The sequence below is a fragment of the Schistocerca gregaria genome, chromosome 1 (assembly GCF_023897955.1).
Source record: "Schistocerca gregaria isolate iqSchGreg1 chromosome 1, iqSchGreg1.2, whole genome shotgun sequence".
In the NCBI taxonomy this organism is placed as follows: Eukaryota; Metazoa; Arthropoda; class Insecta; order Orthoptera; family Acrididae; genus Schistocerca; species Schistocerca gregaria.
In genome coordinates, this window is record NC_064920.1 from 1082689636 (window position 1) to 1082709100 (window position 19465).

Below are 19465 nucleotides of genomic sequence, written 5' to 3' on the forward strand. Positions count from 1 at the left end.
TGCCTGTCGAATCTCTGGAACAGTTCTGAAGCGAATGTTACGAAGTGGCTCCTTCATCTTCGGAATCATATCAAAGTCACAAGAACTTAAGCCGTATTACTTGTCGTTTTTGGAGCATCACCTGCGACCAGCTTTGCGAAAGAAGCGGCGACACTTTCGCCGCAACCCGCCCATATTTTACACGACAATGCGCGGCCGCATACAGCGAAAGCCGTGGCTGCTCTGTTCGGACGATGGGATTGGGAGGAAGTACTGTACCGTCCACTATACTCCCCGGACTTAAGTCCTTGTGACTTTGATTTGATTTCAAAGATGAAGGAGCCACTTTGTGGCATTCGCTTCAGAACTGTTCCGGAGATTGACAGGCAGTAGACCGCTCCATTCGCACCATCAACAGAACAGGCTCTGCTAACGGTACACTACGCCTTCCACATCGCTGGCAACGGGTTCTACACAACGCTGGTGACTACTTTGAAAGACAGTAACAGGTGCAAACATGTAACTTTTTTGTATCGGTTGTGAATAAATAGTTGCCACCATTAAAGTTCCAACCCTCGTAACACATATTTACTGGTGGTCGGGTTTGAACTGGCCATACTAACCACTATCCGGGACTCCATGCACCACAGATCGTGGCGTGGTACTATGTATGACGGTAAATACTAAGCATAATTTTACTTCACACACAACGTCTTAAATACTACACAATTAACAAAATGAAAATATGTGAATACCACACATTCCCAAAAGGTTAGACTCCCTATCGCACAATTCTAGCAACCGAAAGACAGGTCCTGTACAAAAAATAAGTACATTAGATTAAAAGATGTCAAACATCAAAGGGAAAAGGTGATTTATATCTAAATTCGTTATCAGAAAGTGATCTTCCAACGGAAGGGTTGGCGGAAAAAAAGTGCAAACCCGAAAGAGGGTATTTTGAATTATTGCATATGGTTTGTTTGTATAAATTGAAAGACAAGAACATAAATTCTGTGAAGACAAAGGACTTCTTATAGCAGATAAGGCTTTCTAACGGTACACAGGAATCTACTTGTTGCCAGCAAATGCTGAATTCGAAAACACAACAGATTACGCTATCAGAACAAGTCTTACTTAACTGACGCTAAACACTTCCTTCTGACGACCCCCCCCCCCCCCCCAAAAAAAAAACTATCAACAAGTACGCCTACCAATGTACGTTAATTAACGTCTTCTGTCGACCTGTGGCGAAGTCACCCACTTCACAGGATCGAAAATTGAATCAACGAATGAATGAGACCACAGCGGCCTATGGCAGTTAAGCTCTGAGTTCATGAATACGACGCACAGTCGCTAGTCCACCTAGCTCATGGTGTATTGAAATATCGACCATATCTATATGAGACTTCATAATCTTTCTCGCCGGAATAACTTCTCCATCTGGATCTATATTCCGCAAACCACTTTACGGTGTATGGCGGAGCGTACTTTGAATGCCACTGTCGCTTCCGCCCTTTGCTCTTCCAGCCGTGAAGGGTACACGGTAAGAATGTTGGTAAACTTCTCTGTGGATTCGGATCTCTGTAATTTTACCTTCACGGCCTTTTCCCGATATATACTTAACAGCTGTCTGCAAACCCGTGAAGAGTATCACATGTTTATACGAACTAACCGAAAAGTAATCCACTCTCTACCGCTAGTGCGATTAGTATGCTGTGAACTTACGTCTACAAATAAGCAACAAATTATGAACCCCTTTGTCATACACTAAACGTGTCACTACAAATACCCAAGGTCAATTCAGGCCCGCTTCGTGCTACGTTATAGACACGAAACTACCACAAATAACAACACTTATATTATTATAAAATTTAATTTAAAGAAAAACCCAACTACCGGAGCATAATAAACACCGTAAGCTTCATCATACATTATGACATTAATTGGACGAAAACAATCAACTTCTTTAGAGCAAAACTGAGTTTCGAAAACGATGCAAAAGAGAGCTATTGCATGTAAAGATGCGTAAAAATATTCAATCAGAAATTTGCTTATTAGTAGGAAATAAATAATAATTTTATAACAAAGATTTTATGTTGAAAAATGCAATGTTAACAAACTGATAACCCCAGTAAATTCTTTACTTATTTCTGCATGGCAATTGGGCATGGTTGTATCTGGCTACTACTGCAAACGGCCCTTTGCAGTAGTGGCCGAAACGTCTGACAATTTTGTATATTGACAGTGCGGTCAACAGCCCAGAAGAATTTTATTGACAGTTTCCAAAAATCAGCAAAAATACAGGGTGAAAAGTGTTTAAACCGACAAACTCTGGGAGGTTGTAAGGGACATCAAAACAAATATTTTTCCCTAATGTCATTTAAGCCGGTGGGGACCGTATTACGCTCTTCAATTGTTAGAGGGCGTATTATGCTCTTCAGTTGTAGGCAACTGCTGTCCACCGGTGTAGTAGTGCATTGTCTCTGTTTACTAATGGAGCGGCCGGCCGCGGTGGCCGAGCGGTTCTAGGCGCTTCAGTCCGGAACCGAGCGACTGCTACGGTCGTAGGTTCGACTCCTGCCTCGGGCATGGATGTGTGTGATGTCCTTAGGTTAGTTATGTTTAATTAGTTCTAAGTTCTAGGGGACTGATGACCTCCAATGTTAAGTCCCGTAGTCCTCAGAGCCATTTGAACCATTTTTTTTACTAATGGAGCGATACACCTGGAGTGAGTACACTGATATAAAGGACGAGCTGCACAGCGGGTTTATCAACAACAATATCCTAATCGCCGTACCCCGCATCATACGACCTTTGCTCCTGTGTATCAGCGTCTGCGTGAGACTGGGTCATTTAGCAGGTTGCCTGGCCAGGGACGCTGTCGCACGGTAAGAACGCTGCAATTTGAGGAAGCTGTCTTGCAGCATGTGGAGCGGGATCCTTCAATCAGCACTTGTGCAATCGCACTTAACATGGGGACGAATCAGACCTGGAACCAGTTGATTATCCACCCAGAGCACAGTTTTCGCAGTGGTACCTGGAACAATGTGAAATGCATCCTACATTTCCATCCTCTGAGTTGTTTACCGATGAAGCAACGTTCGGGCGTGATGGAGTCTTCAACATGCACAATTCGCATGTTTGGAGTAGAGGTAATCCACATGTCACATTTACTAGTGCTCATCAAGTGCGATTCTTCGTTAATGTGTGGGTTGGTGTTGTTGGGGACTGTTTAATTGGGCCGTATCTGCTACCTAGACCATTAAATGGCAGGCACTATAACATTTTTCTTGCCAGAGCATTGCGAGAATTACTAGGAGACGTCCCGCTCCCTACGAGACAACGCATGTGGTTCCATCATGACAAGGCGACGGCACATTTCAGTCGTCGTGTGCGTCTATACTTGGACCTAAGGTTCCCAGAAACGTGGATTGGCAGAGGTGGTCCTGTACCGTGGCCTGCTCCAAATCCCAGATATGTCCCCTCTGGACTTTTTTGTGTGGGGAGAGATGCGCAAGCTTGTTTACGCAACTCCTGTTGCATCAGAAGAGGATCTGGTTTCCCGGATAGTAGAAGCAGCAGGAACAATTCAGGATACTCCTGGGGTTTTTGTCCGTGTCAGACAGTACATGATCAGATGGTGCAACCGTTGTTTACGTGTCAATGGAGGCTTTTTTGAAAATCTACTGTAATTGAAATTGGTTTGTGTTAATGTGTTGTCTCTTGGTCATAAAAAATGGAAAAGTGTTTGTTGGTTTAATTAGTTTGCCGCCAGAGAAACCTTCCTCTGCCGGTTTAAATACTCCTCATAGGAAAAAAATGACATTAGGGAAAAATATTTATTTGGTGTCCCCTACAAACTCCCAGAGTTTGTTGGTATAAATACTTTTCATCCTGTATAATCTTCGTATTTGGATTGGTGTACTCGCCTCTATCGCTAGAACAACTATTTACGGTTCAGTTTCGAAGCTGTACCTTATTTGAGGCACAATTTTTTAAAATGAATAAAGCCATGTAGACCGCTGAATGTATTTTCATCTATTACGGTGTTTGCGCTACTCTTATTATCAGATCTTAACGTAGTACTCGTAAAACAAAAGTCAGTGACAGTTACAATAAAACGCCCAACATAGACATAAGTTTTATTTTTGAAGCGATATACACGGCACTATTGATAACATTTGGCAATGACAGCGGATTCATTCAAGGGGTTTACTGCCTTTCACTGAAAGCGATTAGATTCGTCTCTATTGGTTGCTGTGCCCAGAGCTATCATTGGAACAATCATTTCCCATTTAATTTCGGATCCGATGTACCTTATTGAGTTTAGATTCAACTCTGGTGAAACGTGTAGATGTAGAGAATGAATTTGGCAGATACTTCTGCTAACAACTTTCACAGTCACATATTTCTCCCCCGTGTGTTTTAATTGCAGCTACCGCTGTTCTCCCCTCCCCACCACACCCACTTTTTTTTTTTTAATTTCAGGTGGATGGATCGTTTCGTCCTGGGTGTGATACAATGCTTACCAAGTTTGAAGTAGTGGTCAATCAAATCGATCTCGGTATCGCGGCGTTCGCACGAGCGACACATCCCGTTACGTATACGCGTCCTATTGTTGTGAGGCTAATTAAATCTCGGCTTTGTAGTGGACTTCCCACCTGGCGCACACGCCGGGAAAGGAAAGGATTCCGCTTTTGTTTGTAAATAGAGGGCCCTCTTATTCGTGACCCCTGCATACTCGGCGTTGACCCGCCTCAGAAGCAGTGCGTCTTTGCTGTAAGCGGTCAGTAAACAAGACTGCCTTCCCAGCTGGACGCAATTCCGGCTAATGCATAGAGTCGGAGGCTGAGCGGGCATTGTGGAGGTGCCACACATTAATGAAAGCAGAGGCGGCAGACTGACTGTTAAACAGTTGGTGCCATGTCCACAGCATAGCTGTTTTACGGTCCCTTCAGTAGTTGAAAAACGTACCGAGACTGTCTACATTTAACAGCTTTTCGTACGTAAAATGTTTCTTATAGTGAGGAGATCGCTAGGTTGTCTGACCGCTAGTATTTGCAAGTTCATTTAGCCTTACCCAGCCTACACGTCTTGCCTTGTGTTACGGAAGCAAACTACGTTTACTTCACATACAAACTTGTTCACGTAATTCCTCGCAAACCAATCGCTCGGCTCGTCGACAATTTGCTAAGCGACAGACAGTAACGTAGTCATGTAATCCATAGTCAACTCTCCAAGAAAATTAAAAAAAACTGTCTACTACAGGAATCAGTCCTTGCTCCACTTCTCTTCAGTTTTCACACTGCAGACGTGCCAAAACCAAAATCAAGGAAATATGGTTATGTCGACGGTTGGATGATTTAAAAAAAGGTTTAGCTGTAGAGTCAGAAGAAATCCCAACGGAGGAGCTAAATGCAGTGGGAAAGTGATTTTGCAAATGTTGACTCCAACCAAACGCCACCAAAACGGAGATTTCCTGCTTCCACCTAAATAATAAACTCGCTGGAAGAAAAAATACAGTTTGAAAACACTACACCTACTCACAATAAAATACCAAAGTACCTGGGGGTAGCCTTTGATAGTAAGTAGTATGTCTTTCAGAGAGCATCTAACAAAAACAGACGAAAAATTGAGAACAAGGAACATCATTCAAAAGCTATGTGATACAATTTAGGGAGCACCGGCGTCCATCCAACGTTCGTCTGCTCTGAGTCTTGTCTTCTCAACCGCTGAATATAGTGGCCTAGTTTGGCTAAACAGCCCGTATTCTCAAAAGATACACTGAAGCGCCAAAAATAAATAACTTGTATAGGCATGCGTTACTGGGAGATGAAGAAGCTTGCACAGGATAGAGTAGCATGGAGAGCTGCATCAAACCAGTCTCAGTACTGAAGACCACAACAACAACAACATAGGCATGCGTATTCAAATACAAGGATATGTAAACATGCAGAATACTACCTTGCGGTTGGCTACGCCTATGTAAGACAACAAGTGTCTGGCGCAGTTGTTAGATCGGTTGTGAGATTGAAGCTGTTACAGTAGGCGCACGAGCCAAGGCACACAGCTTCTCCGAGGTAGAGATGAAGTGGGAGTCTTTCCGTACGACCATTTCACGAGTGTACCGTGAATACCAGGAACCCGGCAAAACATCAAATCTCCGAGATTGCTCCGGCCAGAAAAAGATCCTACAAGAACGGGACAACGACAACTGAGAAGAATCGTTCAACGTGACAGAAGTGCAACCCTTCCGCAAATTGCTGCAGATTTCAGTGGTGGGCCGTCATCAAGTGTCAGCGTGCAAACCATTCAACGAAACATCATCGATATGGGCTTTCGAAGCAGAAGGCGCACCGTTGATGACTGCACGAAATAAGGCTTTACGCCTCGCCTGGACCCATCAACACCGACATTGGACTCTTGCTGACTGGAAACATGTAGCCTGGTCGGACGAGTCTCATTTCAAATTGTATCGAGCGGATGGACGTGTACGGATGTGGAGACCTCATGAATGCGTGGGGCTTACATGTCAGCAGGGGACTGTTCAAGCTGGTGGAGGCTCTCTAATGGTGTGGGGCGTGCGCAGTTGGAGTGATACGGGGCCTCTGATACGTCTAGATACGACTCTGACAGGTGACACGTACGTAAGCACCCTGTCTGATCAGCTGCATCCATTCACGTTCATTGTGCATCCCGACGGACTTGAGCAATTCCAGCAGGACAATGCGACACCCCACAGGTTCAAAATTGATACAGAGTAGCTCCAGGAACACTCTTTTGAATTTAAACACTTCCGCTGGCTGCTAAACTCCCCAGATATGAACATTATTGAGCATATCTGGGACGCCTTGCAACGTGCTGTTCAGAGATCTCCGCCCCTTCGCACTCTTATAGATTTATGGACAGCCCAGCAGGGTTCATGGTGTCATTCCCCTCCATCACTACATCAGACATTAGTCGAGTCCATGCCATGTCTTGTTGCGTTTCTTCTGCGTGCTAGTGCTGTGGCTCTTCAGTGTAGTTGCCCAACTAAATAACGCAATGAGAATGGTTTTTCGTGTCATTAAATCAACACCTACAGAATGTATACACGGTGCCTGTTCTTTCGGACATGAAGATAATGGGCAAGGGGCACAACATTAGTAGTGTATGGATAAGTTGAGAAATTGGGTATGACGAGACGCGTGCAGTTACGGATGGCTTAATTGTCAGAGCATCTGCCTAGTAAGCAGGAGACCCGGGTTTGAATCTCAGTCCAGCAAAAGTTTTCAACTTTCCCCATTGATTTACATGAATTCCCAATTGCAGCAAATGTCTGTAATTACTTTGTGTACCTACAGACTGGCTGCCAGTTCTAAGCCACATTCCACCCTCTCAACTTCGTCGCATAAATGCTCTCATGAACGAGTACAAAAAGATCGTAGATAGGAAATATCTACCAGTCCATCCAGATGTCGGTGATGCAAACAACTGACGCCCCTCTAGACCACAATCAACGGTAACAGCAAGGGGCATTGTGGAAGATGAGTTCAACCTTGCACTCGGGAATAGACTGGACAAAAAAAGAAGAATTCCGACAATGTTAAATTTATTGATTTAGTTTCCCTGTATTTCAGGAACCGCTGTAGCCATTGACATGAAATTTTTACAGGACATTAAACTGTACGTTCTGAGTCTGGTGAACTACAATAATTGCATTTCAGCCACTGATTTCGGAAATACATTTTTTTCATTATACGATTAAAATTTTGTGTACCTTTTTTGTATGTTACCCTAAATAATTTTAATTAACATAATATTACGTTCTTCTTTTAGTTCAGTAGACTCAGTATATGTATGTCATCACTCCCTGAAAATTTGAATACTCTACTCGAATTGGTTTCTAAGATTTCTGGAAAAATGCAAAAGAGAACGTAAATTTCCCTGGAAAAATGCAACAGAGAACGTAAATTTTCAGGAACGGCCTCTAAAGAATCAAAAGACTGTAACTCATTTAATATATGCTTATTTTTTTATTTTTAGTCACTCAGAAGCACCCTGCACCATTTTTTGGGAAGCGAGTCCATGTAAGATTATTGAATGACTCATTGGGATTTTGAATCTGATTACGCAGACACTTCTTCAGTAATTCAGGATTTGCACAGGTCTCTGTAAATAGGTTTTATGATATCCATGATTGCTGCTGGGATGGGATGTTTATGGCTGTGTGAACTGTTTGAGTACTGGGCATTGCGGCAATTCCATCATGAATCAGGTCCAGGAGGGCAATGGTGGTATACTGGTTTTTCATCAGTTGACAGTCTGTGGAAGAAGGTAGCCCCTACTGCCTGCTTCATTTTCAACAAACCCTCAGTATTATTTCTAATGACCATCCCACAACTCTGCTGTAGTTCATCAATCATTTTGTCTGTCAGCCTCGAAAAACGTTACCACTTTGACAAACAACGTGTGTTTATACTATGAAACGATACGATACTGTTTTTGACAGTGCTACCAATGCAAACACGTAATTTAAGCTTTATAACACAGCAATCCACAGTCTTCTATATAAAAAAAGGTACCCATTTTATTAGATCTTGAAGTAGGGCACGTAAAAATTTTAATATTTTCGACTGGTGTAGATTATATTTAAAAATATGAAATAAAATACTTTTATTTGGAAAATTGCAACTTTAATAATGAGATAAAAATCCAGAAATGTGAAAAAACATTCCGTTCTAACTCACCTTAAACAGAATTACAACGCAACATGTCAGATACGCATTTATTTATTTATACGAATGAGATAAGCAAAAATCCACATTTGGTGTCTGAAGAGAATCACAGACCATCAGATACATCACACAAGAATCCGCAACGATGGTAGATAAGAAAATTTGAGCATTTGCCCGTGAAAGGAAAGATACCGAGTTCGAGTCTCGGTTCGGTACACAGTTTTAATCTGCCAGGATGTTTTAAGAAAACTTCCTGATGGCGACTACAAAGTAGGTAGATCACGAAAACGCTAGACATACTGGTTTATAAGATTTTGTGTTGTGAATGTTATGGTCTGCACTCTACGTATTTTATTAAATGTGTCAAAAAGCCATGTTATAAATAAATAACAGTTATCTGTTTGTTTTCTATAAACCATCCAGCAACTTATTTGTTAGATAGTTTAATTAATTTCTTTGCGTGTTTTTGGGTACTTGCATTGTTTAATTCATATATTTCGGGCGTATTATAGTATTTGACAGTTGTAGCATCGCGCTTTAGTGTTTACTTCGTAGATTCTTATTTAAATTGCGTGTGAGTTTCGTATAGGAGGTGCAATTTCGAGTTTTAGTTACTGTAATCGTAAATTGAGCAGATTGTAGCGCAGTCGTTAGGCATTTGTACAGGTTAGTTGATACATTCTTTGCGTGTTTCGCTTGCGTTATCTAGGCACGGACTCGTGTTTCAGTAACTGTTGTTCAATATCGATTAGAATGGACAGGGACTGCGATTGCTGTGTTCGGATGAGGGCTGACTTGGCATCCCTTCGCTCACAGCTGCAATCGGCGCTGACTTCGGTCGCGCAGCTTGAGGCTGTTGCCAATGGGCACCACTGTGGGGAGCCGGACTTGGGTATCACGGGGATGTCAACCTCGTCCCGTCTGTCCCCAGATCGGTCTGCCGCTGTGGTTGCCCCGGTTGCTGCCCGCAGTGGGGCTGAGCCCTCGCCTGTGGTTGATTGGGAGGTCGTTCCAAGGGGTGACAGGCAGCGAAAGGCGTCCCCGGAGGCTGATCAGAAAGCCTCCCCGGTGCGTCTGACAAACCGGTTTCAGGCACTGTCTCTGGCTGAGCCAGATGCAGCTGCCTGCCCTGTTTCAGAGGATCATTCTCAGCCTTCAAGGTCCGGGCAATCGCAGAGGGTGGGCTTACTGGTAGTTGGGAGCTCCAATGTTAGGCGCGTAATGGGGCCCCTTAGGGATACGGCGGCTAAGAAGGGGAAGAAATCCAGTGTGCACTCCGTGTGCATTCCGGGAGGAGTCATTCCTGATGTGGAAAGGGTCCTTCCGGATGCCATGAAGAGCACAGGGTGCAGCCAGCTGCAGGTGGTGGCATATGTCGGCACTAATGACGTGTGTCGCTTTGGATCTGAGGAAATTCTCTCTGGATTCCAGCGGCTATCTGATTTGGTGAAGGCTGCCGGTCTTGCTTACGAGATGAAGGCAGAGCTCACCATCTGCAGCATCGTTGACAGAACCGACTGCGGACCTTTGGTGCAGAGCCGGGTGGAGGGTCTGAATCAGAGGCTCAGACGGTTTTGCGACCGTATTGGCTGCAGATTCCTTGACTTGCGCCATAGGGTGGTGGGGTTTCGGGTTCCGCTGAATAGGTCAGGAGTTCACTACACTCAGCTGGCGGCTACACGGGTAGCGGAGGCTGTGTGGCGTGGACTGGGCGGTTTTTTAGGTTAGAAGGCCTCGGGAAAGTGCGGGATGGGCTGCAATGTCGAAGGGTGCTTGGCAATTACAGGACGTGCTTGGATCAAGGAACAGTCGGAATTATAGTTGTAAATTGTTGTAGTTGCGCTGGAAAAGTCCCTGAGCTTCAAGCGCTAATAGAAAGCACAGAAGCTGATATCGTTATAGGTACAGAAAGCTGGCTAAAGCCTGAAATAAGTTCTGCAGAAATTTTTACGAAGTCTCAGACGGTGTTCAGGAAAGATAGATTAGGCAGAATTGGTGGTGGAGTGTTTGTGTCTGTCAGTAGTGGTTTATCTTGTAGTGAAGTCGAAGTAGATACTCCGTGCGAATTGGTGTGGGTGGAGGTTATACTTAACAGCCGAATTAAGTTAATAATTGGCTCCTTCTACCGACCCCCAGACTCCGATGATACAGTTGCGGAACAGTTCAGAGAAAGTTTGAGTCTCGTAACAAATAAATACCCCACTCATACGGTTATAGTTGGTGGGGACTTCAACCTACCCTCGGTATGTTGGCAAAAATACTTGTTCAAAACCGGTGGTAGGCAGAAAACGTCTTCCGAGATTGTCCTAAATGCTTTCTCCGAAAATTATTTCGAGCAGTTAGTCCACGAACCCACGCGAATTGTAAATGGTTGCGAAAACACACTTGACCTCTTAGCTACAAACAATCCAGAGCTGATAGAGAGCATCATGACTGATACAGGGATTAGTGATCCCAAGGTCATTGTAGCTAGGCTCAATACCATTTCTTCCAAATCCATCAGAAACAAACGCAAAATAATTTTATTTAAAAAGGCGGATAAAGTGACACTAGAAGCCTTCCTAAAAGACAATTTCCATTCCTTCCGAACTGACTATGCGAATGTAGACGAGATGTGGCTCAAATTCAAAGATATAGTAGCAACAGCAATTGAGATATTCATACCTCATAAATTGGTAAGAGATGGAACGGATCCCCCGTGGTACACAAAAAAGGTCCGAACGCTGTTGCAGAGGCAACGGAAAAAGCATGCGAAGTTCAGAAGAACGCGAAATCCCGAAGATGGGCTAAAATTTACAGACGCGCGAAATTTGGCACGTACTTCGATGCGAAATGCCTTTAATAGGTTCCACAACGAAACATTGTCTCGAAATTTGGTAGAAAATCCGAAGAAATTCTGGTCGTATGTAAAGTACACAAGCGGCAAGACGCAGTCAATACCTTCGCTGCGCAGTGCCGATGGTACTGTTATCGACGACTGTGCCGCTAAAGCGGAGTTATTGAAAGCAGTTTTCCGAAATTCCTTCACCAGGGAAGACGAATGGAATATTCCAGAATTTGAAACACGAACATCTGCTAGCATGAGTCTCTTAGAAGTAGATACCTTAGGGGTTGCGAAGCAACTCAAATCGCTTCATACGGGCAAGTCTTCAGGTCCAGATTGTATACCGATTAGGTTCCTTTCAGATTACGCTGATACTATAGCTCCCTACTTAGTACTCATATACAACTGCTCGCTCACCGATAGATCTGTACCTACAGATTGGAAAATTGCGGAGGTCGCACCAGTGTTCAAGAAGGGTAGTAGGAGTAATCCATTTAACTACAGACCTATATCATTGACGTCGGTTTGCAGTAGGGTTTTGGAGCATATACTGTATTCAAACATTATGAATCACCTCGAAGGGAACGATCTATTGACACGTAATCAGCATGGCTTCAGAAAACATCGCTCTTGTGCAACGCAGCTAGCTCTTTATTCGCACGAAGTAATGGCCGCTATCGACATGGGATCTCAAGTTGATTCCGTATTTCTAGATTTCCGGAAAGCTTTTGACACCGTTCCTCACAAGCGACTTCTAATCAAGCTGCGGAGCTATGGGGTATCGTCTCAGTTGTGCGACTGGATTCGTGATTTCCTGTCAGGAAGGTCGCAGTTCGTAGTAATAGATGGCAAATCATCGAGTAAAACTGAAGTGATATCAGGTGTTCCCCAGGGAAGTGTCCTGGGACCTCTACTGTTCCTGATCTATACAAATGACCTGGGTAACAATCTGAGCAGTTCTCTTAGACTGTTCACAGATGATGCTGTAATTTACCGTCTAGTAAGGTCATCCGAAGACCAGTATCAGTTGCAAAGCGATTTAGAAAAGATTGCTGTATGGTGTGTCAGGTGGCAGTTGACGCTAAATAACGAAAAGTGTGAGATGATCCACATGAGTTCCAAAAGAAATCCGTTGGAATTCGATTACTCGATAAATAGTACCATTCTCAAGGCTGTCAATTCAACTAAGTACCTGGGTGTTAAAATTACGAACAACTTCAGTTGGAAGGACCACATAGATAATATTGTCGGGAAGGCGAGCCAAAGGTTGCGTTTCATTGGCAGGACACTTGGAAGATGCAACAAGTCCACTAAAGAGCCAGCTTACACTACACTCGTTCGTCCTCTGTTAGAATATTGCTGCGCGGTGTGGGATCCTTACCAGGTGGGATTGACGGAGGACATCGAAAGGGTGCAAAAAAGGGCAGCTCGTTTTGTATTATCACGTTATAGGGGAGAGAGTGTGGCAGATATGATACACGAGTTGGGATGGAAGTCTTTACAGCATAGACGTTTTTCATCGCGGCGAGACCTTTTTACGAAATTTCAGTCACCAACTTTCTCTTCCGAATGCGAAAATATTTTGTTGAGCCCAACCTACATAGGTAGGAATGATCATCAAAATAAAATAAGAGAAATCAGAGCTCGAACAGAAAGGTTTAGGTGTTCGTTTTTCCCGCTCGCTGTTCGGGAGTGGAATAGTAGAGAGATAGTATGATTGTGGTTCGATGAACCCTCTGCCAAGCACTTAAATGTGAATTGCAGAGTAGTCATGTAGATGTAGATGTAGATGTTTCACAACCTGTCTAGTTAAACTGGTAGGTTCCGTTCTTTTAATAAACCCATACAATTTCAGCCTGCGTGTTTTCGTGTGCGACTAATGTTGATTTAATTTTCAATTTCTTTATTTGCTCTTGTTCCTTCTTCACTATAATTTGGACTTAAAAATTTTCTAATTGGTTTTCGTTCTTTCTATTGATTATGTTCAGTGTCTCTCTTTCTGTTTAAAATGATTGTTTCGGCCGCAAAAAGGCACTCAGTTTGTTCATTTAGATGTATTTCTTGTTATAGATTTCTTTTGTAAGCCTGAAAGCTGTTTCCAGTTTGTGACAACGAATTCCGTAATTAATATTTTACAGGGTAGTTCGCTGAATGGTATCGCTTTTATATTCGAACTAAGAATGCTCTGGATTTTCCAGTATTTACCTTCTACGATTTTCAGTACCACGTTGTTGCTGGACATGTATTTTGTTTTTTCAAATGCCATTTGGAGCACGTACTCTCTCTTCTTTTACCTTGAGAATTTCTACTTGTTTTTGCGTTGTTTCAGCGTCCTGACATAGCAGCTGAAAATGCTAACGCAGGTTCTTTCTAATTTGATAGGTTCCTCAATTTTAAGCTCTGGCTTCAGTTTTCACCACTATTGGCTTACTTGTTTGAAGAAGCAGTTGAAACTTAGTACAGAGAATACATCAGTTTGTCCCTCTTGATAAGTATGGAGGTGTGATTACACATGTCAATCACATCGCGATTATGGGCAGCATGGGGTTCACGCCTGAGCCTCAGGACGTGCGCTAGCAGCGCATGTCGGGTGTTTCAAGCGTCAACTTCGCGTCTCAATATCTCGGGATGTAATGGGAATTTTGCGATGCAATCAACGCCATTGTGTATGTGCTTTGTCAAGCTATGGATTGCTGAAGAAAAAATATAGGATGTCCATTAAAAAAAAACATAAGTTTGTGTCAAAAAACACATATGCTTTCGTTTTAGAATGTTTCCAAACATGTACATTCATGGGAGATATTTTGGGTGGACTAGATAGCTGGGACACCCTGTATAAACGTAGAAACTGCTTCCTTACTAAAAATTTTTTTGACGCCTGAGAATTAGTTTGCCGAGTAAAATTTGTTCCTTGCAAGGTGTGTTTGGCCTGAGACCTGCGAGATAATAACCAATTTTGCGTTCAGACTGACGTTGTGCTGGGTCCAGGTTAACATGATACAGGATTTGGGGTGGACATCATTAAAACAAAGCCGTTTTTTTTTGCGGCGGAATCTTCTCACGAAATTCCAGTCACCAACTTTCTCCTCTGAATTCGAAAATATTTTGTTGACACCGGTCTACATATGGAGAAACGATCACCATGATAAAATAAGGGAAATCAGAGCTCGTACGGAAAGATATAGGTGTTCGTTCTTTCCCTGCGGTATACAAGATTGGAATAATGGGAAATTGTGAAGATGGTTCGATAAACCCTCTGGCAGGCACTTAAACGTGGTTTGCAGAGTATCCATGTAGATGTAGTTGTAGATGTAAATGGTGATGAACATATCGCTTTCCAGTGGAACAAAACGGCAGACGAAAATGCTCACATAACCCTCCCTCCCCACCCTCTCGGCGGGATTCTAACCCTTCAGATCTAGGTAGACTGTCAATACACGGTTGTACATGTGCGATCTCACTTGCGGTCGCGAATTACGGAATGTAGAAATCACTGGTTACGAATTAAGTTTAGTGTACGTCGGGGTTATAAGGGTAAAGAAAACGCTTCACTGTAAAAAGAGATAAAAAATTACATATCCGAAAGTCAATACTTGTTCAGATGGCTTCTACTTCTCAGAAGTCGTTGTTGTGGTCTTCAGTAGGAAGACTGGTCTGAAACAGCTCTCCATGCTGCCCTATCTTGCGCAAGTCTCTTAATCACTGAACAGTCATCCACTTGAACCTGCTTACAGTATTCATACTTACATTTTACTCTATAATTTTTACCATCTATACTTCCCTACATTATCAAACTGCCTATTCTTTGATGCCTAAGTGCGTGTCCTATCAACCGAGCTCTTCTTCTAGTCATGTTGTGCCACAAATTTCTTTTCTCTCGGAATTCGAATTCTTTTCAGCACCTCCCCATTAGTTACAAAGTCATTTAATTTAACCTTCAACATTCTCCTGTAGCACGACATTTCAAAAGCTTCTATTCTCATCTTGTCTCAACTTTATATCGTCCACGTTTCACTTCCGTACGATGCTACACTCCAGACAAATACCTTCAGAAAAGATGTCCTAACTGTAATACTTACGTTCGATATTAGCAGAATTTTCTTTTTCTGAAACGTTTGTCATGTTGTTGACAGTCTATATTTCATATTCTTCCTGTTTCGCCACACAACACTTATTTTGCCGCCCAAATTGCAGATCTAATCTATTTCTAGATGTCTCAAAAAATGGTTCAAGCACTATGGGACTTAACATCTGAGGTCATCAGTCCCCTAGAACTTAGAACTACTTAAACCTAACTAACCTAAGGACATCACACACATCCATGCCCGAGGCAGGATTCGAACCTGCGACCGTAGCGACTCAGCGGTTCCAGACTGCAGCGCCTAGAACCGCTTGGCCACACCGGCCGGCTCTAGTGCCTCATTCCCCAGTCTAGTTCATTCTGCATCGCCTCACTTAATTCAACTACATTCCATTACCCTTGTTTTACTTTTGTTGGTGTTCGTCTTATAATCATTTTCACTGCTTTCTCAGTGTACAGATTGAATGATATTGGGGTTAGGCTATAACTCTGCCTCATTGCCTCCTGAACCACTGCTTATGCCATTCGATTCTTGTAACTGCAATCTGGTTTCTATATAAGTTGTAAACAATTCTTAGCTCTTTACATTTTATTCCTTCCACGTTCAAAATTTCAAAGAGTGTAGACCAGTCAACACTGTCAAAAGCTTTGTCAAAATCTACAGATGCCTTGAACACAGGTTAGCTTTTGTTCAAGGTATCTTCTAAAATCAGATTAGCGTCTTTATTGTCTCACACGTTTCTGCGCTTCTCTGGACTCCAGACTAAACCTCCCCGAGGTTTCTTTCCACTAGTTCTTCTATTCTTCTATAAAACAACTCGTGTCAGTATTTTGCAATCATGACTTATCTGAAGTGACGGTTTGATAGTATTCGCAACTGTCTTTGAAATAGAAATTATTACATTCCTCTTGAAGTCTGTAGGTATTTCGCCTGTCTTATATATCTTGCAAGCCACGTGGAACAGCTTTGTCGCGGCTGGCTCTCCCATTAAAGATATCAGTAATTCTGAGGGAATGTTGTCTTCTCCAGGGGCCTTGTTTCCACTTCAGTCTTTGAGAGATCTTCCACCAGTATATTTCAAATATCTTCTATATCTGAGTATATCTTCTGTATTTCAGACAGCTTTTATTCTACTAAAATCTTAAGCTTTACTGGTTACTAGTTGAGCGTTAAGGGGATAGATGATCAGTGGGCGGCTAGGAAACAAGCAGTATCTGTGGAGCTAGGATGAAATTATGTACGTCCCCTGCAACGTGAGAATATGGTTTGTCCTGTAGGAAGACTTTCAGGAGACCGTGTGGAAAAACGAATCGATTCACTTTAACATCACTCCTCACGTAGCTGTAGCCGCATTTTGGAGCAGTAGAGTACAATTTGCATGTATCGCGTGGAGGAACTTGATGGATGTTGCCGCAGAATATTGTCTGTATCCTAGTTCTACTTCAGTACAGAATGAAATAGTGAGAGGGGCTTCTTAAATAGGCTATGGCTCTCAAATAGCAAAACCGAGTGAATGATTATGATTTAACGTCCCCTGGACGAAAAGCTGGTTAAATCTGCACAAGCTCCGACTATGGGAATATAGAGGCAGGAAGTCGACCATGTCCTCTCAAAGCAACGAGATCGGCACTTGCCTTAAGAAAGTTAAGAAAACCATTGCAGACTGAATCTGGATGGGGATTTCAACAGTCGCAGTCCAGAATTCGAGTCCGTTGCTTCACTCCTGTGCCAGCTCGCTCGTTTCTGAACATGTGTGAGCCGTGGTAAAAATTGCTGTTTTGAAGAGCGTGCCGCAGCGCGTAGTGCGAAATAGTCGCCCTCCGTTTCTGGCGGTGGCGCGCCGCTGTGGCAATCGCAGCTTTGCAATCGCAGCTTTGGTGTCTCCCTCTGGTGGGAAAGGGGAAAGGTAGCCTGTTCTCGTGCATTTAAGGGGCGTAATGAGCTCGCTCTGTCTCTCGTCCGCGTTTGTTAGGCAGTAAGAGGACTCAGCGAGTGGTCGCCCGGTCGGGGCTTGGTTCCTGCATCTGAGTTTGCGCGTTAGGCCGCCAGTCTGCTCGAGTTTGCTCAGGCAATGGTCATTGCCGGTTGGATCGATCGGTTGGTTGGTCGATCACTGAGACACAAAATGACTTGTCCGTCTTGAGCGTCAGCGCATGTGAGGTCGCCACGTGAGTCCAGTGGGCCGCGGCTTCTAGCGAGGGGTAGTGGCTTCGCGGTCGACACGAGAGCAACGGGAGTCAACCCACGACATCAGTCTGGCCGGTGCGAGCTGCGACGCCGTGAGACGGGAGATAGGCGCGCCTTCCTGCGTCCGTTGAAGCGGCTGGTAGCGGACGGTTCGGGAGAGCGATTTGGGGGTGCTGCGCCAGGTCTTCTCGAGAAATCGCAATTTATTAGAAGTTAAGTGATTAGTGATATGTTGTTTGATTTACTCTTGTTAAATTCTACTTGTTTTCTTGGTGAGGTCACCAGCCGTTTTGCTTTGGGGTCGTCCCACCATTCTTCTTCGTTTGCCCACCCGCGGTATGGTGGTTGTTTATAAATTGGGCGGTCCGTTTTTCCCCCGTGGAGTAGAGGCAGGTTAGAGCAACCTATGGTTTGGGTTGTTCGGTAATCTCCCTATGAATCTACCGTACGTTAGGAGCTGCCTCTGTCATGTTTGTCGGATTTGGTGTGTTAACGAAGTTATTGCTTGGAGTGTAACGGCCTATTACCTGAAACATGTTTTGATCTTTGGAAACTTTGATATTATTGCCTATGATCTTGAGAGGCGGTATCTGTGTAGTGTAGAGCATCTTAACTATTGTTTGGCCAACCTTGTAGAATTTTATATAAGATTGCATTTCATGGGCTTTTATTTAAATGATCATTTTAGTATATAATGTTGACACCCTTTCACCGTAAGACTTTTCTTAGAAGTTAAAATCAAGTTACACCTTCGGTGGCAAGGTTAATATTTTAATTGTTAGTGTTTTGTAACATTTCCATCCCTCCTACGGGAGGTGCATAGTTTGTGTGCTTGTGTAAATAGTTAAAACTCTTAGTTTAAAATTATGTGGTGTGTTGCAGATTTGCACCAGGGTAGTCTTTCAGAGGTTACTGTGAGCGGTCGTAACTACGGCCGTGCAAAAGGGAGCGGCAAGGTTCTCTGCCCGACAGCTCATACAGTCAAAACTTGTTTCTTTGTGCCTCTGAATAAACTGTAACTTTGACATTTAGAGGGTGCTTTCTGATTATACTTTTAAATCTGTTTCTTTTAAAAAATGCTTTTAGGCACTAATAAAGTGAATAAAATCCCCATTTGTTAAAAGGAATTTGTTTATGATTTCATCAGTTACTCCCTGGCAACTACTTCAATGCTTACATAGTGTGATTAAATGTGTTAATGTTCTTGGTGAATCGCTAGTAAATAAAATAAATTCTTAAGAATATTCTTTGAAAATAAATCACGGTTCAACGGGTTTTCAACATTAAACTCTATAGATAGACATCAGCAAAACTCCGTGTTAATGCTGGACCTCCGCCGGCCGGAATGGCCGTGCGGTTCTAGGCGCTACAGCCTGGAGCCGAGCGACCGCTACGGTCACAGGTTCGAATCCTGCCTCGGGCATGGATGTGTGTGATGTCCTTAGATTAGTTAGGTTTAATTAGTTCTAAGTTCTAGGCGACTGATGACCTCAGAAGTTAAGTCGCATAGCGCTCAGAGCCAGTTTTTTTCTGTACCTCCGTGTGTTCTGCCGAGCTGCATACATTTCATGCACAGTGTTTCGACGACAGACTGAGCAACCTTCTTCAGATGCTGCGAGCTTTTCTGTCACGTGTACTCATTGCCTCGGCTCCAGCCTGATTCGACTCCTTTGGAC